Genomic DNA, 23,602 nt, shown 5'->3' on the forward strand with positions numbered 1-23,602 from the left:
TCCAAAAAATACCTTTTTAAAAAATATTATAGGCCGGGCGCGGTGGCTCAAGCCTGTAATCCCAGCACTTTGGGAGGCCGAGGCGGGTGGATCACGAGGTCGAGAGATCGAGACCATCCTGGTCAACATGGTGAAACCCCGTCTCTACTAAAAGTGCAAAAAATTAGCTGGGCATGGTGGCACGTGCCTGTAATCCCAGCTACTCAGGAGGCTGAGGCAGGAGAATTGCCTGAACCCAGGAGGCGGAGGTTGCGGTGAGCCGAGATCGCGCCATTGCACTCCAGCCTGGGTAACAAGGGCGAAACTCCGTCTCAAAAAAAAAAAAAAAAAAATTATAACAAATGGTAGAAGCACTTTCTTTTTTTATTTTAATTTAATTAAATGTAATTAATTAATTGATTTTTATAGAGATGGGATTGCACTATGTTGCCCAGGCTGGTCTCTAAACTCCTGGGTTCCAGTGATCCTTTAGCCTCAACCTCCCTAAGTGTTAGGATTACAGGCATGAGCCACCATACCCAGACAGAACCACTTTCACAGCTTCTAGTCCCTCTTCTCTTTATGTTACTTCTTCTTTCCCACTTTTTGCAGGACGTTCTCTCCTTTTTCTTTTCTTTTTTTTTTTTTTCGGAGGCAGAGTCTTGCTCGTCTCCCAGCTGGAGTGCAGTGGCGCCATCTCGGCTCACTGCAACCTCCCCTCTTGGATGCAAGTGATTCTCCTGTCTCAGCCTCTCAAGTAGCGGGGATTACAGGCACCTGCCACCATGCCTGGCTAATTTTTCTATTTTTAGTAGAGATGAGGTTTCACCATATTGACCCATTTAGTCTCAAAATCCTAACCTCAGGTGATCCACCGGCCTCGGCCTCCCAAAGTGCTGGGATGACAGGTGTGAGTCACCACACCTGGCTGACTCCCTCCCTTTTCTAGCTAATTTTTGTTCAAAGGGAAATAAAAATATCATGGTGACTGTGTTTACTTAAGATTTTCTGCCTAGGCTTCTTACTTTGGCTTTGATGTCCATCCTTAGGAACTCACACATCAAACATCCCAGATTTCTACTTATATTTTTGTTTGTTTGAGATGGAGTTTCTCTCTTGTTGCCCAGGCTGAAGTGTAATTGCATGATCTTGGCTCACTGCAACCTCTGCCTCCCAGGTTCAAGTGATTCTCCTGCCTCAGCCTCCCAAGTAGTTGGGATTACAGGCATGTGGCACCACGCCTGGCTAATTTTGTATTCTTAGTAGAGACAGGGTTTCTCCAAGTTGGTCAGGCTGGTCTCGAACTCCCGACCTCAGGTGATCCACCTTGCCCAGCTAGCTTCTACTTATCTTTTTATGTACATGACATCTTTCCAATAACATGGCCAACTGTGAAGAATACCGACTGTCTTGTGACCCTTTCTTTCCCTGATGCCTAGCATAGGGCCTCATACACAGTAGGAGTATGTGTTTTTATTTTTTATTTTTATTTTTTTTGAGACGGAGTTTCGCTCTTGTTACCCAGGCTGGAGTGCAATGGCGCGATCGCGGCTCACCACAACCTCTGCCTCCTGGGTTCAGGCAATTCTCCTGCCTCAGCCTCCTGAGTAGCTGGGATTACAGGCACGCACCACCATGCCCAGCTAATTTTTTGTATTTTTTTGTAGAGAAAGGGTTTCACCATGTTGACCAGGATGGTCTCGATCTCTTGACCTCGTGATCCACCCACCTCGGCCTCCCAAAGTGCTGGGATTACAGGTGTGAGCCACAGAGCCCGGCCCCAGCGTTTACATTTTTATGTGATCAGTTATTCTCAGAAGGGATGAGATTGCTGTTATTCATCCAGGACTGATGACAAATTCTTGTGGCTGTATGTGTGACATTCTCCCAAGCATTAATACATTCATCTATTCAATAAACCGTTATTGAGCACCTATAATGTGTTGGACAGTATGAGCTCATAGTCTATTGTGAAGATTAAAGAAGACAGTTGGAATATAGTGCAATAAATTCTACAGTGAAAAACAAGATACTAAAAATATGATACCGTCTCTTTCTGCCCCTAGGCTTCATGAAGGCAGGTTTTGGTTTTGCCCATCATTGTGAGCTCAGCCCTTGGCAGAGGGCCTAGAAGGCAGTAGGGGATCAAATAATAAATATTTGATGAGTGAATTAATGAATCAATTAATGTGATAGAGATAAGCACAGGTTGCCAAAGGAACAAATGTAATCTAGACCATGATGGGATGAAGTCAGGCTATGAAGTTGAAGTGGTAGAAGTGAAAGGAGAACAGGCTAAAAATGGAGTGGCCAGCAAAGACGGAAGGGTTATAGTAAAAGTTCAGTGGACCCTCTTGGGACAAGGTGTACCCCTGTGCAGCTGGAGGAAAAGAGGACTAAGGTCCTGAGCCATTTGATGGGAAATTTGATGTGGGATATAAGAAAAAGTTATTCAGTTCCCAACTGGACAACCTCCAAAGGCTTTCTGCTGATGACAGGATGAAATGAAGACTTCTTCGTGAAGACTTCAATCCTCTGTACTTTATTCCAAACTGATTCAATCTTCTTTTTTAAATTTATATTTTCAAAATTAAATAGAGATGGGTTCTCACTAGGTTGCCCAGGCAGATCTCGAACTCCTGCCTTGGCCTCCCAAAGTGTTGGATTACAGGCACAAGCCACAGCACCTAGCCTGATTCATTCTTACTTCTCTTACTTCCTCACTCAGCTCCAAATATCTGGTTTTAGGCTTCCCGATTGTGCGTTTTACAAATCCTGTCTTTAAAAAGATAGTTCCCCTTCTTGGGATGCCCATTCTCCTTTCTCCCTAATCTACATTACTCATTAGATAAGGTCTGATGCCATTGTGACTTTTCTGACAGATCTCTCCTACCCACATCAGTCTTCACTGATATCTTTTTTCCTTTTTCTATTTTTTTGATTCCTTCACCTGTAACCATCAACCACTTTTTTTAAAAAACAATTTATTTCTTTATTTTTGAGATAGAGTCTCACTCTGTTGCCCACAACTCGCTGCAGCCTCTGCCTCCCGAGTTCAAGCAATTCTTCCACATTAGTCTCTTGAGTAGCTGGGATTACAGACATGCACCACCACATCCAGCTACTTTTTGTATTTTTAGTAGAGACAGGGTTTCACCATGTTGGCCAGGCTGGTCTCAAACTCCTAACCTCAGGTGATCTACCTGGCTTGGCCTCCCAAAGTGCTGGGATTGCAGCTGTGAGCCACTGCGTCCTATCCATTCTCTTCTTTTAGACATGGAATCAATGCTGCCTCCAAAGATTTCGAAATGTTTCATGGGTTAATGCTTTGCATCCCACCATTACATTGCAGGTTCCCAGAAACAGGGATCATAAGACATTTCATTTCCCTCGTATCCTTTTAGTACCCAGAATAATACTTTATGTACACTTAATATTTGAGTAAACACTTAAGCACTTATTGAATAAATAAATGAATGAGTCAGATGAATAAAATGTTACAAGATTGAAAACACTGCTGAAAAAGGAAGTCGGAAAATGGAAAATAACAAGAGAAGATGATGATAGCGCAGGGAAAATAACTTTTACTTTGCAGTTAGAGGTATTCAAAAAAGGTTAAGTTTTAAGGAAAAATATTTAAAGTAGGAACTCAGTTGCAGAGAAGTGAGTTAATTACTTTTCAGTTTAGGGCGCGTCATGATCATGGATCTATGCAAGTTCTCTCTTGTTTTTATTTATGTATCTGTTCATCTGTTTATATATTCCTCTTTATCTCTATTCTCTACTGTTATTCCCCTTTATTCCCACAACCACCATTCTAATGTGGGTAATGTGCATGTTCTTCATGTATGTGGTTTTGAAAAATCTGTAGTTTTGTTTTTTAGCAGGTATTGTACTATTTTTGTAAATATGTTCATATGTTATGGATCTTAATCTGTTTTTTACTTTTTTTCACTAAATATTAAGGATTTTAGCATCTATACATATTGCTGTGGTATAGATCTGTTATTTCTAATTGCTACATAATATATACACTCCATGGTGTGAATTCACTCATTGTACCTATTTACACCTCAAGTGATGGAAATTAATATTACCTCCAAGCTGGGCGCGGTGGCTCACGCCTGTAATCCCAGCACTTTGGGAGGGTGAGGCAGGCAGATCACCTGAAGTCAGGAGTTTGAGACCAACCTGGTCAACATGGTGAAACCCCGTCTTAAAAAAAAACAATATTACCTCCAATTCCCTGTACTACAAACTATGATGAACTTCCTCATACTGTCCCTTTATAGATCTAGTGTGAGAATTTATTTGGGATCTAGATCCAGGAATGGCATCGCTGGATCACAGAGCATATGTTTGTTTAATATGAATAAGAGGTACTAGGTTTCTCTGCTAGTCTACACACGTATGTTCCTTCCCTGCCCCCAGCCCCTGCAACCAATCAAAGAGTGCCTATAAACTACAGTCACCAATGATCACAGGCTGAACGTTACTATCATCTATTTGGGACACAGCAGAAGGGAGCAATGGAGTGTCAGGTGGACTAAGAACAGGAGAGACTCAAAGGGGCAACAGGTGGCCAGCTCTTCCGGCAGCCTGGAGTGGAATCAGACAGCCTGGAGGCTCTGCCTTTGCAAGGTAAGGGTGGGCCAGGGCCGGGCAGCAGGAGACCCCAGACCTGATCATGGGAGTTCATCTGAACCGTGGCTCAGACACCCAGCAGGTGCACTTTCCTCACTGCCTGCACTTGCCAGTGCTGACTCAGTCACTTTCCAGGGTATCCTGCCACCCAGTGGCTGCCTCCTGCTTTTCTTCCACATTGGCCTAGTGGGGTCCTTGTCTCCTCTCTCCAGGTCCCCTTGTCTTCATTACACCGCTACACCGCTTCTCCCCCAACCTGGTGCCATGGAGACTGCCAGAATTTGAAGAGGTTGCAGAGAACTGGACAGAAGTCCAGGCAGGGCCACCTCCCCAGACTCTCTATGGGGCACTGTCTTGCCCCTAGTCTGGAATCTGTTCTCTTCCCAGCTTGCACCCAAACCCAGCTTAAACCTTTGTGCTCAGCACCGCCCACTGCTCCAGCAGTCTGGGTCCTGGGGCAGCCCTCTTTTTCACTGGCATCTAGAACCAAACCAGGTCTTCTGGTAAGACCCTAAGGCTGGCAACCTGTTGACCTCACTTGTCTGTTATTGCTGAGAACTGAGCTCTTGACTATGTCAAGGTCATGGCACCATAGTCTTTGACCTCTGAGAAGTCCTTGCCACAGTGACCCTCTCCTTGTTCCCTTGAGGGGAGTTGCTCTGCCATTCTGATTGGCAAGAAGCACCATCAGGTTGTATTCCTGAGACCTCAGTAACACTGGGCCTCCAGGGACAGCCACCTCGCCCAGCCTCAGAAGACAATTTGAAAAGGCTCCCACTGGCCAAAGATGGGACAAATCACATTTCAGTAACAATGAGAATTGCAACAGACTGTCAATTAGTTATCTATTACTGTACAACAAATTACTTCAGAACTTTGCTTAAAGCCAACACATTTATTGTATCATAGTTTCGGAGAATCAGGAACCCAGGAGCAGCTTAACTAGTGGTGGTTCTATCTTAAGGTCTCTAATGACACTGCAGTTAGGCTGTGAGCTGGGGATACCTTAATCTGAATCTGGGTCTGAAAGATCTGCTTTCAAACTCACTTATGTAGCTTTTGGCAAAAGACCAGTTCCTCAGGATGTGTGCTTCTTTACAGGGTGTTGACAACATGGCTTCCCCCAGAGTGAGTATAGACAGAAAGTGGGAGTTGTCCATTGAGTGCACACCTAATCTCAGAAGTAACACACCATCCTGTCTGCTATGTTTTATTGGTTATATAGACGAATGCTTGTGCAATGTGGGAGGGAACTATACAAGGCTGTGAATATTATAAGACAGGGATCATTGGGGACCATCTTGGAAACTGATTACCACAGTCCGAAACTCATCAGATATACTTTAACCTATGGGTTCACAATAATATTTAAAACAAACAAACAGCTGGGCGCAGTGGCCAGGGCCTATAGTCCCAGCTACTCAGGAGGTTGAGGAAGGAGAATTATTTGAGCCCAGGGATTTGGGGCTGTAGTGTGCTGTCACTGTGCCTGTAAATAGCCATTGCACTCTCACCTGGGCAATATAGCAGACTCTATATATAAAAACAAACAAGTTGTTCATCTGACAGAGAACCACACATTATCTTAAAAACTGGTAAAATAAGAGGAAAGTATCAAGCTTTTCCTATATGAACTGTAGCATTGGGTAACAAAGAATAGATGAGTAGGTCAGATATGGTGGCTTGCGCCTGTAATCCCAGCACTTTGGGAGGCTGAGGTGTTCGGATCACTTGAAGTCAGGAGTTTGAGACCAGCCTGGCCAACATGGTGAAACCCCATCTCTACTAATAAAAAAATTAGCTGAACGTGGTGGCACATGCCTATAATCCCAGCTACTCCCAGCTACTTGGGAGGCCGAGGCAGGAGAGTCATTTGAACCTGGGAGGCGGAGGTTTCAGTGAGCCGAGATTGCCCCACTGTACTCCAGCCTGGCCAACAGAGTGAGATTCCGACTCAAAAAGAAAAAACCAAAAAGCAAAACAACAACAAGAGAAAACAAAAAATAGATGAGTAAACGTTTCTCTTTATAAAATTATTTTAGCTAATGAATGAAAATTAAATAACATGACGCGGTAGCTCACACCTGCACTTTGGGAGGACTTTGGGAGGCCGAGGCAGGTGGATCACCTGAGGTCAGGAGTTCGAGACTAGTCTAGCCAACATGGCAAAACCCCATCTCTACTAAAAATACAAAAAAAAAAAAAAAAAAAAAAAAAAAAAAATTAGCCAGGCGTGGTGAAACATGCCTGTAATCTCAGCTTCTCGGGAGGCTGAGGCAGGAGAATCGCTTGAACCCAGGAGGCAGAGGTTGCAGTGAGCTGAGATTGTGTCACTGCACTCCAGCCTGGGTGACAAGAGCGAAATTCCATCTCAAAAAAAAAATAAAAAAAAAAAAAAAGAAAAATAAAAAGAAAAAAGAAAAGAAAAGAAAATGAAATAACAGATTAGAATATTATCTTATTACAAGCCACTTATAAATTAATGAGTCTAGGCACTGAGCATCAAATGTTGATAATAAGGAACAGAAACCAGACGTTAAGTACCATCTGATGAAAGAACACATCACCCACTAGATCTTGCCAAACAGACTGAATTTGAGTCTAATGAAGACTTTGGATTATCTACTTGCAGGTAGAGAGGTAGGAGGAACATATTGCACTGTTCCCCAAAAGTGCAATCAGCAAAATCCATACTGGAGGGAATCTCTATAGGCCAAATGGCTTGGGTTATTCAATAGAAAAAGTGTAAGGAAAAGAGATGGAGAGAAATCCAGATGTTAAAAGAAATAGCAAAGTCCAATTAAAAAAAAAAAAAAAAGTCAAGACTAACTCCAGAAGTGAGGAGTGTACTTGGTTGATAAAATCATAAAGAAGCCGGGCGCGGTGGCTCAAGCCTGTAATCCCAGCACTTTGGGAGGCCGAGGCGGGTGGATCACAAGGTCAAGAGATCGAGACCAGCCTGGTCAACATGGTGAAACCCCGTCTCTACTAAAAATACAAAAAATTAGCTGGGCGTGGTGGCGCGTGCCTGTAATCCCAGCTACTCAGGAGGCTGAGGCAGGAGAATTGCCTGAGCCCAGGAGGCGGAGGTTGCGGTGAGCCGAGATCGCGCCATTGCACTCCAGCCTGGGTAACAAGAGCGAAACTCCGTCTCAAAAAAAAAAAAAAAGAAAAAAAAAATCATAAAGAAATGCAAGGAAGGTATAAAAGTCAGAATAGTGGAAGGAAATTATTTCTGAAAAAGTCAAGATGATAGTTACTTTTTGAGGGAGGGACAAGACATTTATTGACATGTGGCGCATGCAGAGAGGCTTCTGGGTGGCTGGCAGTTTTATTTCTTGGCCTGGTACACAGTTACAAGAGCATTTGCCTGGCAATAATTCACTAAGACATTAATTTGAGTAATGGGATTTTTTTCTGCATCTGTGCTTTCATTTTACAATAAAAAATTTAAAAAATTTTCTGAAGATAATGCATGAATGTAGTAAAATATTCAAAGTGTGTGTATGAAATTCTCTCTCATTTTAAAAGCATAAATGGTAGAATTACAATACTATGCATGTATTCTGATCTTTGCTTATTTTACTGAATATTTTATTTTGTAGATCATTCTGTATCAAATAGGGCCAGATGGTATAAAAATTACAAAGTCTCAATTTCTAGGCTAGAACCAATATATTTTAAAATATAAATAACAGTTTAAATAAGTGGGTACTTTTTCTTAAGAATATATTCCATTAAGTCAGAAGACGTTTCAATGTAGAGATAGAACACATATTCATTTTGAAAGTACACATTTCTCATGAAGTTTAAAATTTACCTGTCCTTTTTCCTCCCCAACTTTTCAGCTTAAACAAACCTGCTCACACTTTGATTCAGACAAGATTACTTGGGGGAAGGGTGGATGGTAGTTAGTAAACTGCTTTTTCAGCATTTCCCTAGATGAACTCTTAGAGATATTTTATGGCAAGCGTTAAAACAACACACTGGTGACTAACCTTTGTGCTTCTTTGTTGATAACGGCCTGTTTCTGATAATAATTAGGATGAAAGAAGACAGATGTACAGGCTTCTACAGCTTTTAAACTGTAATCTTGGGCTAGTAAATATTTTCTAGACACCAGATTATATTGAGTTTTTTTAAAAAACCAAGTTGGCCAAGTGTTTTAACTATCTATTTCCTTTAATATTTCTTACTTTTTTCAGTCACTTGAATAGTATCTTCTGAGAACCTAGCAAGGAGTTAGCAATGCTTAGTGCCTTAGGGTACAAATGAAGGAAGTAAAAAGACATAGTGCTTACAGTAGTACTAGGAGATTCAACATATGTACACATATGACACAGCTAGAAAACAAGACCTGGTAGATAGTTACAAGAGCATTTGCCTGGCAAGAATTCACTAAGATGTTAATTTGAGTTATGGAATTTTTCTGAATCTGTGTTTTAGTTTTACAATAAAAAATTAAAAACAACATTTCTGAAGATAATACACAAATGTAGTAAAATATTCAAAGTGTCTCTGTGTGTGTGTGTGTGTGTGTAAAATTCCCTCTCTCATTTTAAAAGCATAAATGATAGCATTACAATACTATGCATATATTCTGATCTGAAAACAAGACACTTGGTTCACTACAGCCTCTGCCTCCTGGGTTCAAGTAATTCTCATGCCTCAGCCTCCCCAGTAGCTGGGATTAAAGGCGCAGGAGGTCTTGCCCAGGTTGGTATACTTATATATACATTGCATAGTCAATATATGGGTTTTTTTGTAGGATTTTGGGGAACAGGTGATATTTGGCGACATGAGTAAGTTCTTTAGTGGTGATTTGTGAGGTTTTGGTGCACCTATCACCCAAGCAGTATACACTGAACCTGATTTGTAGTCTTTATATGTTCTACATACATTGTGACTTCAACACACAGACATATATTATACTGTCTTGTTTTCTAACTCCCTGGTAGATACTTAGAAAATACTATTAGCCAGGCATGGTGGCGCGTGCCTATAGTTCCAGCTACTCGGGAGGCTGAGGTGGGAGGATTGCTTGAGCCCAGGAGTTCTGGGCTGCAGTGTGCTATGCCGATCGGGTGTCCGCACTGTTTGGCATCAATATGGTGACCTCCTGGGAGCAGGGGACCACCAGGTTGCCCAAGGAGGTCAGAAACAGAGCAGGTCAAAACTCCCGTGCTGATCAGAGGTGGGATTGCACCTGTGAATAGCCACTACCCTCCAGCCTTGGCAACATAGCGAGATCCGTCTCTAAAAAAAAAAAACAAAAAAACAAAACAAAAAAAAACTATTTAAGTGACTGAAAAAGTAAGAAATATTAAAGGAAATAAAAAGATAGTTAGTTAAAACACATGGTCACGTTGGTTTTTTTTTTGAGACGGAGTTTCGCTCTTGTTACCCAGGCTGGAGTGCAATGGCGCGATCTCGGCTCACTGCAACCTCCGCCTCCTGGATTCAGGCAATTCTCCTGCCTCAGCCTCCGGAGTAGCTGGGATTACAGGCACGCGCCACCATGCCCAGCTAATTTTTTGCACCTTTAGTAGAGACGGGGTTTCACCATGTTGACCAGGATGGTCTCGATCTCTTGACCTCGTGATCCACCCGCCTCGGCCTCCCAAAGTGCTGGGATTACAGGCTTGAGCCACCGCGTCCGGCGCGTCAAGTTGGTTTTTTAAAAAAACTCAGCATAATCTGGTGTCTCGAAAATATTTACTAGCCGGGGCGGGCACGGTGGCTCACACCTGTAATCCCAGCACTTTGGGAGGCCGAGATGGGTGGATCAGCTGAGGTCAGGACTTCAAGACCAGCCTGGCCAACATAGTGACACCCCATCTCTATTAAAAAAAAAAGGAAATTGGCCGGGCGCGGTGGCTCAAGCCTGTAATCCCAGCACTTTGGGAGGCCGAGGTGGGTGGATCATGAGGTCGAGAAATCGAGACCATCCTGGTCAACATGGTGAAACCCCGTCTCTACTAAAAAAACAAAAAACTAGCTGGGCGTGGTGGCGCGTGCCTGTAATCCCAGCTACTTAGGAGGCTGAGGCAGGAGAATTGCCTGAGCCCAGGAGGCGGAGGTTGCGGTGAGCCGAGATCGCGCCATTGCACTCCAGCCTGGGTAACAAGAGCGAAACTCTGTCTCAAAAAAAAAAAAAAAAAAAAAAGGAATTAAAAAAATAATAATAAAAATAAAACATTTACTAGCCCAAGATTACAGTTTAAAGACTGTAGAACTGCCACTGCATTCCAGCCTGGGCAACAGAGACTGTCTCAAAAACAAACAAACAAACAAAAACACCAAAAAACAAAGGTAAAGCAGAAGAAACATCCTTATCATGCCCACTAAAACTGGCTTATTTGAGGATTTGGCTATTATCTTTCACTGGCCTAGTTTTTTGGAAGGAAGGATTAACAACTTAGTTTCAGCTTGGCAGTATGGAACTTTAGCATGAGTGACTCAATTTTGGTCTTTTAGCTCTGGTTCAGGACCTCAGTCCAAACCAGTGGCCTCCTATAAATTTCATTGAACATCACAAAATAAAATTTCTCCCAATTCAAGCATTTACACATTTAACTATCAATTCTATTAAAGATGTGACATTAAAAGTACAAGACAGGAAGCTGATGAAAAGTGGGCAAAGAAATAGTGAAAAGAGAGCTTCTAGAAGGAAATACACTAGAATAATGACAGTTGTTATCCAGAAGAGGCTGAATTACCAGTGATTCACTTTCTCTCTCTTCCTCTATGGTGGGAGACCCTGCTTTCTCCCTTTCCCATGTACCCTTTTGAATTTCCCCAGTTCTCTACAACCAATGTGTATTTATTTAACTTATTTATTATTTTAGAGACAGGGTCTTGCTTTGTTGTCCAGGCTGGAGTGGAGTGACATAATCATAGCTCACTGCAGCCTCAAACTCCTGGGTTCTTGAAATCCTCCTGCCTCATCCTTCTCAGTAGCTAGGACTACAGGTGTGTACCACCATGCCAGCTATTTTATTATTATTATTAATATTGTAGAGATGGGAGTCTTGCTATGTTGTCCAGGCTGAACTGTTGCCCTGGTCTTGAACTCCTGGCCTCAAGCAATCCACATGCCTCAACCTCCCAAAGTTTTAGGATTACAGGCATGAGCTACCACATGGGGCCATTTTTCTTTTTCTTTCTTTCTTTTTTTTTTTTTTTTTTTTAAGACAAGTTTTGCTCTTGTTACTCAGGCTGCGTGATCTCAGCTCACTGCATCTCCTGGGTTCAAGTGACTCTCATGCCTCAGGCCCTTTGAGTAGCTGGTACTACAGGCACCTGCAACTACGCCCAACTAATTTTTATATTTTTAGCAGAGAAGGGGTTTCGCCATGTTGGCCAGGCTGGTCTCAAACTCCTGATCTCAGGTCATCCACCCACCTTGGCCTCCCAAAGTGCTGGGATTAAGGGTGTGAGCCACCGCACCCAGCCTGATTTGCTGTTATAATCAGAAAAATAAGAATGCTGGCCAGGTGTGGTGTCTCACGACTTTAATCCCAGAATTTTGGGAGGCTGAGGCAGGCTGAACACCTGAGGTCAGGAGTTGGGAGACCAGCCTGGCCATCATGGCAAAAGCTTTTCCAAAAATTAGCAGGCATGGTGGTGGGCACCTGTAATCCCAGCTACCCAGGAGGCGGAGGCAGGAAAGTGGCTTGAACTTCCTGGGAGGTGGAAGTTGCAGTGAACGGAGCTGGAGCGCCATTGCCCTCCAGCCTGGGCAACAAGAGCAAAACTCAGTCTCAAAAACACAAAAAACAAAAAATAAACAAACAAAGCAAAACAAACAAACAAAAAATAAGAATGCTTCTGGAATGAAGGAGACACATGCAACTTTTGGAAGCAGTTTCTAGTACTAGTTGTAGGCGGGGAGATGGAATATGGAGCAGCGAGCTCCTTTAAGGTAGAGGTGAGGGTGTTCCTAGGTCCAGCAGCATCACAAGAGAGCCTTTTGAGTGCAGCAGATATACCTGCACACATTCAGAACTTCACAGAGGAGTATCTATGTATGTAGAGATGTAACCAATCCTGCCCTTCTTTTCCCCAATAGGATGCAAGGTCACCACTGACACCCTCAGACACGGTCTTGCCAGAGTAAAAAAAAAAACCAACAAACAACAAAACCCCAATTCCTTATGGACCACAAATCCCTTAAGCCCTGGTATCATATTGCTATTCCAGAAGTTATACTGAAAACTTTGCTCTCTGTTAAGGGAATGATGACAAATATTCAGCTCTCCTGCTTCTTGAACCAAATCTGGTATTAAGTGCTCATTCTAAAAAGAAGGGAAGTATCCTGATATCTTTGAGTAATGTCTTCCTGAAATACATTTGCTTTACTGATGGTCCTGATTGCGAACTTGGTCCCATGATCATAATCACAGAACTTTTTCCATTTCTGTCCTGAGCCTGAAACAGCAGTGACTCGTCTTCCTGGGCCCTATGTTGTTCTAATTGGGACTTTAAGACTATAAATACTTATACTTACTCCAAGTCACATAGATAGAGTTTGCAGCCCATATGAGAGTGTTTGTCTTCTAATCTCTGCTTCCCTTGATCATGAGTTGTATTATTGGCAGTAATCATTTCCTCCTTTTGTGGTTTTTGATTTCCCCTATGCTATACAACTTTGTAAAATACTTTAGAGAAATTAGATACTAATACATGTGCAATATGTCCTTTTTCTCCCTGTAGATACAATCATGCTGGCCTAAGCATACTAATGCCATAAAAAATGACAATGCTTCAGATTGCTTATTCCTCATGCGTTTTTAAAATAAGAATTTCTGGTAGGGCATAGTGGCTCATGCCTGTATCCCAGCACTTTGGGAGGCTGAGGTGAGAGGATCATTTGAGCATAGGAGTTCTAGACCATACTGGGCAACATGGTGAGACCTCTTGTCTCCACCAAAAATTAAAGAAAAATTAGCCAGGCATGGTGGTAAGTGCCTGTAGTACCAGCTAATTGGGAGGCTGAGGTGTGGGGATCATATAAGCCCAGGAAGCTGAGGCTGCAGTGACCGGTGTTCACAACTTGTCTAAAAAAAAAATTTTGAGCTCTGTAAAAATATAAATGCTGGCCAGGTGCGGTGGCTCATGCCTGTAATCCAAGTACTTTGGAGGCCAAGGTGGGTGGATCACCTGAGGTCGGGAGTTCAAGACCAGCCTGACCAAAATGGTGAAAACCCCATCTTTATTTAAAAAAAATTTTTTTTTTTTTTGAGACAGAGTTTCACTCTTGTTACTCAGGCTGGAGTGCAATGGCGCGATCTCGGCTCACTGCAACCTCTGCCTCCTGGGTTCAGGCAATTCTCCTGCCTCAGCCTCCTGAGTAGCTGGGATTATAGGCACGCATCACCATGCCCAGCTAATTTTTGTATTTTTAGTAAAGACAGCGTTTCACAAAAATTTTTTTTTTAATTAAAAAAATAAAAATAAAAAAATAAATGCTTAGCACTTTGCCTCCATTTTTGGTAACTTTTAAAGTAAGATATTATAATTTTGAGCAGGTATGGTAGTTTGTTAAAGAATAAACATATCAAGATTTTTAGATTTCGAGAAGGAAAATATAAAGATTAAAATAAAGTGACTACTTCAATTTAAATGGGCTGAGTAAACATTTCTTGCATGTTGGACCTTGTAAATGCTGGGTAAGGCAAAAATGGGAAACGGAAAAAAGGCTGAAGCTGCGGGGGCTGCCTGAGGTTTAGGCTCAGAAACTTAAACCATGTCACTTTTGCCACTTTTATTGGCACAAATCCAGCTCAGGTTCAAGTGAATGAATAGAAACTCTGCCACTGCATCGGAGGGCTGTTGCAAATTGGTATAGGAAAAGTTTGTGGCCATTAAACAATCTACAGTGTCAACTTTGTTTTAAAGAAGCTGAAGAAGATGGTTATCTATCAGCTTGCCTAGCACTTTGTTGGTGGCAATTATCTAGTTTTAATGACTCTCCTTTCAGCCTTGAGGAATCATTCAAAGTTGAATATGGGCTGGGCACTTTGGCTCACGCCTGTAATCCCAGCACTTTGAGAGGCTGAGGTGGGCGGATCACTTGAGCTCAAGATCAGACTGGCCAACATGGTGAAACCTCATCTCAGGTGAGGTTTAGCCAAAATTAGCCCCAGGCATGGTGGCATGCATCTGTGATCCCAGCTACTCAGGAGTCTGAGACAGGAGAATCACTTGAACCCAGAAGGCGGAGGTTGCAGTGAGCCGAGATCATGCCACTGCATTCCAGCCAGGGTGACAGAGCGAGACTCCATCTCAAAAAAAAAAAAAAAAAAAAAAGTTATATACGAAAGTGCATTAAGCTCTAAAGAAGCTTAGGTTTGGTGTCAAGTTTGTAATGCACACTTTTAAAGCAAAGCACCCACAGCTGTCTAAAGCTACCAATCTAGGCTTGCATAACAATCTTGTATGACCAGGATGTAAAATTCGGGGCTGGATTAAAAAAAAAAAAAAAAAAAAGACCCGATGCCCAATTAAATTTGAATTGCAGATAAGCAACAAATTATTTATTTATTATAAGTATGTCTTCCCTTGTTAACAGTTCAATTCTGCATATTTTCTTCTAGAACCTTTCTGTGAATATTCCATCCTACATATGTAAATTTTAAAAAATGGAATTCGATTTACTTTTACTAGTTGCTATTTTCCCCTTTCTGTGTCTGTAAATTTAAATCTAACTCATTTATCTCTACTGTGATGTTTATTATTTCTTTTCTTCTACTAATTTTGGGTTTTCTTTGCTCTTGCTTTTCCAGTTCTTTAGAAACATCATTAGGTTGTTTATTTGAAGTTTTTCTCTTTTCTGATATAGAAGCTTCTAGTTACAAACTTCCCTCTCCTCTTTTGCTATGTCTCATCGTATTTGTACGTTATGTTTCCATTATCATTTGTTTTAAGATATTTTTCAATTATTTCTCTCTCTCTCTCTTTTTTTTTTTTTTGGCCAGGGAGGGAGGGGAGGGAACTCAATTATTTTTCTTAATGTTTTCATTGACTCACTGCTCATTCAGGAGCATATTGTTTAATCCTCATGTGTTTGTATAGTTTCCAAAATTCCTCATTATTGATTTCTATTTTATTCCATTGTGGCCAGAGAAGATGCTTGATATCATTTCAGCTTTTTGAATGTCTTAAGACTTGTTTTGTGACCTAACATATGATCTATTCCTGAGAATGGTTTATTATGCTGAGGCAAAGAATGTGTATTGTGTAGCTGTTGGATGAAACGTTCTGTAAATAGCTACTAGGTCCATTTGGTCTATGCTGCGGATTAAGTCTGATGTTTCCTTGTTGATTTTCTGTCTGGAATATCTTTCCAGTGCTGAAAGTGGGGTGTTAAAGTCTCCAGCTGTTATTGTATTGGAGTCCATCTCTTTCATTAGCTCTAATAATATTTGCTGGCCGGGCTCGGTGGCTCACACCTGTAATCCCAGCATTTTGGGAGGCCAAGGTGGGTGGATCACGAGGTCAACAGATCGAGACCATCCTGGCTAACATGGTGAAACCCCGTCTCTACTAAAAATACAAAAATTAGCTGGGCGTGGTAGCGTGTACCTGTAGTCCCAGCTCCTCGGGAGGCTGAGGCAGAAGAATCACTTGAATCCTGGAGGAGGAGGTTGCAGTGAGCTGAGATTGTGCCATGGCACTTCAGCCTGGCACCTGGCAACAGAGCAAGACTCTGTCTCAAAATAATAATAATAATAATAATAATATTTGCTTCATATATCTGGATGCTCCAATGTTGAGTGCACATGTATTTACAACTTTTATATCCTCTTGCTGAGTTGACTCTTTTATTATTATATAATGACCTTCTTTGTATCTTCTTGTAGTTTTTTGCTTGAAATCTATTTGGTATGATATAAGTATGATATAAGTATACTCTTTCTCTTTTTTTGTGTCAATTGGCATGGGATGTCTTTTTCAATCCCTTTATTTTCAGTCTATGTGTGTCTTTATGGGTGAAGTTTGCATCTTGAGGCAACAGATCATTGGGTCTTTTTATTTTATCCATTCAGCCACTCTAAGTCTTTTAATTGGGGAGTGTAGTCCATTTACAGCCAATGTTATTATTGATATGTAAGGATTTACTCCTTCCATTTTGTTATTTATTTTCGGGTTTTCTCTTCCTTCTTTCCTTCCTTCCTGTCTTCCTTTTAGTGAAGGCGATTTTCTCTGGTGGTATAAGTTAATTTCTTGCTTTTTATTTTTTTGTGTGTACCATATATATATATATATATATATATATATATATATATACACACACACACACACACACACACACACACACACACTTTTTTTTTTTTTTTTTTTTTTTTTTTTTTTTTTAATGAGACAGAGTCTCACTCTGTTGTCCAGGCTGGAGTTCAGTGGTACAATCTTGGCTCACTGCAATTTCCATCTCCCAGGTTCAAGCGATTCTCATGCCTCGGCCTTCCAAGTAGCTGGATTACATGCATGTGCCACCATGCCTAGCTAATTTTTGTATTTTTGTAGAGATGAGGTTTTGCCCTGTTGGTTGGGCTGGTCTCATACTCCTGACGTCAGGTGATCCACCCACCTCAGCTGCCCAAAGTGCTGGGATTACAGACATGAGCCACTGCACCTAGCCTGCTTCTCCACTCTTTGTTGTTTCCATTTATATCTTATTGTACTGTTAATGTCTTGAAAAAGTATTTTGAATGGGTTCACTTTCAGTGTTTCTACTGAAGGAAGGGTAGTTTACATACTACAATTACAGTGATAAAATATTCTGTGTTTTTCTGTGTACTTTCTATTGCCAATGAGCTTTGTACCTTCAGATGATGTCTTACTGCACATTAACGTCCTTTTCTTTCTGATTCAAGTACTCCTTTTAGCATTTCTTATTGGACATGTCTGTTGACAAAATTCCTCTGCTATTGTTTGGGAATGTCTTCATTTCTCCTTTATGCTTGAAGGATATTTTTGCTAGACATACTATTGTAGGGTAAAAGATTTTTTTCCTACAGCACTTTAAGTATGTCATGACTCTCTTTCCTGATCTCTAAGATTTTCACTAAAAAGTCTACTGCCAGATGTATTGGAGCTCTAGAGTATGTTATTTCTTTTCTCTGGCTGCTTTTAGGATCCTTTCTTTATCTTTCACCTTTGGGAGTTTGCTTATTAAATGCCTTGTGGTAGTCTTCTTTGGGTTAAATCTGCTTGGTATTTTATAACCTTCTTGTACTTGGATATTGATGTCTTTCTCTTGGTTTAGAAAGTTCTCTGATATTATTCCTTTGAATAAACTTTTTACTCCCATCTCTTTCTCCAACTTCTCTTCAAGTCAAATAACTTAGATTTACCCTTTTGAGACTATTTTCTAGATCTTATAGGCATGCTTCATTGTTTTTTATTCTTACTTCTTTTGTATTCTTTGACTGTGTATTTTCAAATTGTCTTCAAGCTTACTAATTCTTCTGCTTAATCAATTCTGCTATTAAGTGACCCTCAAGCATCCTTCAGTATGTCAATTGCATTTTTCAACTTCACAATTTCTATTTCATTTTTGTTTTTGAGACAAGGTCTCATGTTGTCATTCAGGCTGGAGTGCAGTGGTGTGATCACAGCTCACTGCAGGCTTGACTTCCCAGGCTCAGGTGCTCTCCTACCTCAGCCTCCTGGGTAGCTGGGACTACAAGCACGCACCACTATGCCTGGCTAATTTCTTGTATTTATTGTAGAGACAATGTTTTGCTATGTTGCCCAGGTTAGTCTCAAACTCCTGAGCTCAAGCAATCTGCCCATCTTGGCCTCTTAAAGCACTGAGATTATAGGCATGAGCCAGTGAACTCAGTGATTTTTTAAAAATTATTTCAATCTCTTTGTTAAGTTTATCTGACAGAATTCTAAATTACTTCTCTGTGTTATCTTGAATATCTTTGAGTTTCTCAAAATAGTTATTTTGATGTCTCTGTGTGAAAGGTCACATAGCTCTGTGTTTCCAGTATTGGTCGCTGGTACCTTATATAGTTAATTTGGTGAGATCATGTTTTCCTGGATGGTCTTGATGTTTGTGGATATTTGTCAGTGTCTGGGCATTGAAGAGTTAAGTATTTGTTGTAGTCTTCACAGTCTGGGCTTGTTTGTATTTGTCCTTCTTGGGATGGCTTTCCAGGTATTCAAAAGGATTTGGGTGTTATAATCTAAGCTGTATTTGCATTAGGGGGCACCTCGAGCCCAGTAATGCTGTGGTTCTTGCAGACTCCTAGCAATACTGCCTTGGTGATCTTACATAGATCTGGAAGAATTCTCTGGATTACCAAGCAGAGACTCCTGTTACCTTCCCTTACTTTCTCCCAAGCACATAGAGTCTCTCTATCTCTGTGCTGAGCTTCTTGAAGCTGGGATGGGGTGATTCAAGCACCCTTGTGGCCACCAGCACTGGGACTGCTCTGGGTCAGACCTGAAGCCAGCACAGCACTGGGTCTTGCCCAAGGTCTACTGTAATCACTACCTGGCTACTGCTTATGTTTGCTTATGGCCCTAGTGCTGTACAATCAGCAGGTGGTGAAGCCAGCCAGTCTTGTGTCCTTCCCTTCAGGATGGTGAATTCCCCCAGGCCCTGGATGGGTCCAGAGATGCTGTTTGCCAGCTAGAGACTGGAGTCAAAAACCTTAGACGTTTACCTGGTGTTCTATTCTACTGTGGCTGAGCTGGCCCTCAAACCATGAGACACAGTCCTTCTCACTCTTCTTTCCCCTTTCCACAGGCAGAGGAGCTTCATCCTGTGGCCACCACCACAGGCCCATGAGGAGTATTGCCAGGTTACTGCTGATGTTCACTTAAGGCCCAAGGTCTCTTAGGTCAGCTTGTGGTGAATGCAGCCAGGCCTGGAACTCACCCTTCAGGGCAATGGGCTCTCCTCTGGTCCAGGGTAGGTCCAGAAATGCTGTCCAAGAGCCAAGGTCAGGAATTAGGGACCCCAAGAGCCTGCCTGGTGCTCTACCCTACTGTGACTAGCTGGTACCTAAAGTGCAAGACAAAGTCCCCTTTTCTTTTCACTATGCTTTTCTCAAGTAGATGGAGTCTCTCACTGTAGCCACCACAGTTGAGAATGTGCTGGGTCTCACCTGAAGCCAGCACCTCTCAGAGTCTCGCCCAAGGCCCATAGCATACTATCTGGGTATTACTGCTGGTTATTCAGACCCATGGACTCTTTAGCCAGCAGGTGATGGTTCCTGCCAGGACTGGGCCCCTCCCTTCAAGGTAGTGGGTTCCTTTCTGGCCCAGGGTGTGTCTGAAAAATGTCATCAGGGATCTAGAGCCTGGAATGGGGGCCTCATAGCTCTGACTGGTGCCCAGTCTTACTGTGGTTGAGCTGACATCCAAGATGCAAGACAACATCCTCTTTACTCTTCCCTTTCCTCTCCTCAAGTGGAAGAAGGTCTCTTTAGGCAGGAGCTGTGTTGCCTGAGGCTGGGGGAGGAGTGGCACAAGCACCCCCTTAGCTGTCCTAGCTTGTGTCTCAGTAGGTGACACGCCTCCGCAAGTCCACTTGGTCTCAGCCCAGCTCAGCATTAGGATTTACCGTTCCCGTGGCCTAAACTGCCTTTCAAGAATATTTAGAGCCCCAGAGCACTCCAGGTTGTGGTCTGGTGAGGCTTGCTGGAACTTGAGTTCTGACTGCTGGGATGGATGATTCCCCTCTGTGTCGAGCAGGTCTAAATGTTCCCTCAGAGGGCAGAAGGGCAGGCATTGGCTGAGTTCAGCCTGTTTTTGTTTGCCGCTGTGACAAGGCAGCACTGAGTTCAATGCAAAGCCTCACAACCGCTGCTTTCTCCTCCCAATCACTCAGATTTCTCCATGCCAAGCGGCTACTGTGGATGGGTGGGGAAAGCGTGGCATCCACAGTTCAATACTATCTTTCCTCTTATAGACTGTTGGTGGGAGTGTAAATTAGTTCAACCATTGTGTGAAACAGAGCGGTGGTTCCTCAAAGAGCTAAAAACAGAACAACCATTAAACCCAGCAATTCCATTACTGGTTATATACCCAAAGAAATGTAAATTGTTGTACCATAAAGACATAAGCACATGCATGTTTACTCCAGCATTATTCACAATAGCAAGAACAAAGAATCATCCTAGATCTCATCAATGGCAGATTGGATGAAGAAAATGTGATACATATACATCATGGAATGCTATGCAGCCATAAAAAAGAACAAGACCATGTATTTTGCAAGAAATAGATGGAGCTGGAGGCCATTATCCTTATCAAATGCAGGAACAGAGAACCAAATATGGCATGTTCTCACTTACAAGCTCACTGTGAGCTAAATGATGAGAACCCATGGACACAAAGAGGGAAGAACAGATACTGGGGTTTCCTTGAGAGTGGAGGGTGGAATGAGGAAGAGGATCAGAAAAAATAACTATTGAGTAGTAGGCTTAATACCTGGGTGACGAAACAGTCTGTACAATAAACCCCTATGACATGAGGTTACCTATAAAACAAACCTGCATTGTATCCTTGAACCTAAAATAAAAGTTAAAAACAAAGACTGTCTTTCCTACCCTCTTCAGTGCCTCTTCCAGTGATATGAAGTTAAAACTAGGTGCTGTGAGTGCTCACCTGATTTTTGGTTCTTACAAAGGCGCTTTTTTTGTGTGTAGATAGTTGTTGAATTTGGTGTTTATGCAAGGAGGGTGATCAGGGCCTTCTATTCCACCTTCTTGTTCTACCTCTTCCCAGTTTCATTTCTGATTGTTCGTCTTCCTCCTATAAACCTGAGCTCCTTGTAGACTGGACAATGTCTTATTCATCTTTGATTTCCTCGTGCTCAGCAGGATGCCTGACAAACAGTCTATGTTCAGGAAATATTTGCTGGCCTGAATCAAACCACACTAGACTACTAATGAACATTTTAAAATTTAATTTTTACAGCTACTCTGGGCATAGGTGTATCTGTGCCCAGAATAGTTTTATTGTTTTTTTTTTTTTTTTAGATATAGGGTCCTTCTCTGTTGCCCAAGCTGAAGTGCAGTGGTACCATCATAGCTCACTGCAGCCCCGACCTCCCGGACTTGAGCAATCTTTTCACCTCAGCCATCTAAGTGGCTAGGACCACAAGTGTGAGCCACCAAGCCTGGCTAATTTTTGTATTTTTTGTAGAGATGGATTTTTGCCACATTGCCCAGGCTGATCTCAAAATTATGAGTTCAAGTAATTCTCCTGCCTCGGCCTCCCTAAATGCTGGGGTTACAGGCATGAGCCACCATGCCCAGACCAGAAGAGTTTTATATACAAGTTTGATAGTTGATTAAAGTGCTTGTGAAAGATACAGATTCCTGGGTCCCACTCTTGAAATCCTGAAACAAGGCCGGGCGTGGTGGCTCATACCTGTAATCCTAGCATTTTGGGAGGCCAAGGTCAGGGGATCACCTGAGGTCAGGAGTTCAAGACCAGCCTGGCCATTATGGTGAAACCCCATCTTTAAATAAATAAATAAATAAATAAATAAAAAATAAATAAATAAAAAGAAGGATTTACTTGCCTTAGAAGAGCTTCAGAACCTGTTACTGTTTACAAATTAACTGTTTAAAGGAGATTGGTTAAGGAGAGGAAAGGCGATGAAATGTGTTCATAGAAGAACAATAAATGGCCATGGCCTATAATCCTAGCACTGAGGGAGGCCCAACCAGGTGGATCGCTTGAATTCAGAAGTTTGAGACCAGCTTGGGCAACATGGTGAAACCCCATATGCACAAAAATCACAAAAATTAGACAGATGTAATGGCTTGTACCTGTCTGTAGTCCCACTACCTGGAGGCACTGAGGCTGGAGGATTGCTTGAGCCCAGCAGGTAGAGGTTGCAGTGAGCCGATACAGTGCCACTGCACTCTAGCTTGGGTGACAGAGCTAGACCCTGTCTCAACAACAGCAACAACAAAAAGAAAAACAACAAAATGCTAATACACATATGAGAGATTCCAATTTTCCAATAAACAAAGAAATGCTCATTAAAACCACATTGAGAAATGGAGAAAACCCCTGTAAACTGTCTGCAAATGTGAGTTCACTAGGCAAAAATTCATAATGAACTAAATGAGTAGGTGTCCCTCATTTTAAGTTAGTTGTCAGGGATGAATGATTAGCATTGTTAATTACACTTGCAATAATGTGAGCAACATTTTGCCTACGTGCTTTGTGGCACCTCTGCCAACACACTGGGATCCACCCCAAATCACTGACCACAACTTTAATCAAGACTGTCTAGGCTGGGCATGGTGGCTCACGCCTATGATCCTAGCACTCTGGAAGGCCAAGGCAAGATGATCACTCGAGTCCAGGAGTTTGAGAACAGCCTGGGCAACATAGTGAGACCCTGTTCTAGAAAAAAAAAAAAAAAAAAAAAAAAAAAAGCCAGGCACAGAAGTGTGTGCCTGTAGTCCCAGCTACTCTCTCTCTGGAGCCTGAAGTAGAAGGATCACTTGAGCCTGGGAGGTCGAGGATGCAAAGTATGTCTGTGATGGCAGTGGCCATCCCATTTGATCCTCATTATATTTCTATTATCGAAGGAAGGTGGGAGTCACCTCCTTTCTTTTTTAGGCAGTTAGGTAACTGAAGCCGAAAGGTATTGTGACAAATCCACTGGGCTGTAAAAGGCAGCGTGTGGAGTTGGAGCCCAGAGTTTCTGCCTCCACAGTTAAAAGCTCAGACAGGGGTCTGGGAGCAGGGCCTGCAAATCAAAAATGAAAGAACAACCTGTCTTGGAGCACTTGCAGGTGAGCTCAGGCCGCTCGGCTGGCGGGAAGCAAGGGCCTTAGGCGATTCACTAGATCTGTGCCCCCGGCCTTAGCTAGAAGTAGGTGGGGCCAGGGACACGCCATCTAACGAGCATCTAGAATAGCTAAGATTTACGAAATACCGGCTTTCAAGTTCCCTGGTCTCCGCCCAAAGATGATTATCGTATCTGAGGTAA

General features: G+C 42.3%; 1 protein-coding gene across 2 annotated transcripts in view; it reads left to right on the forward strand.

Annotated features, from left to right (window-relative positions):
* TRPM6 (transient receptor potential cation channel subfamily M member 6) overlaps positions 1 to 23,602 on the forward strand; it is a 375,800-nt gene that overhangs the window by 2,320 nt on the left and 349,878 nt on the right. Inside the window, exon 1 of one of the 2 annotated variants that reach the window (XR_012516546.1) lies at positions 23,438 to 23,598. The exons of the other annotated variant lie outside the window; for it this stretch is intronic. The gene's annotated coding sequence lies outside the window, so the exon portion shown is untranslated. Of the gene's footprint in view, positions 1 to 23,437; positions 23,599 to 23,602 lie in introns of those variants that run through there. 2 annotated transcript variants of the gene reach the window in all.

Source organism: Saimiri boliviensis, chromosome 2, assembly GCF_048565385.1.
Source record: "Saimiri boliviensis isolate mSaiBol1 chromosome 2, mSaiBol1.pri, whole genome shotgun sequence".
Taxonomy (NCBI): Eukaryota; Metazoa; Chordata; class Mammalia; order Primates; family Cebidae; genus Saimiri; species Saimiri boliviensis.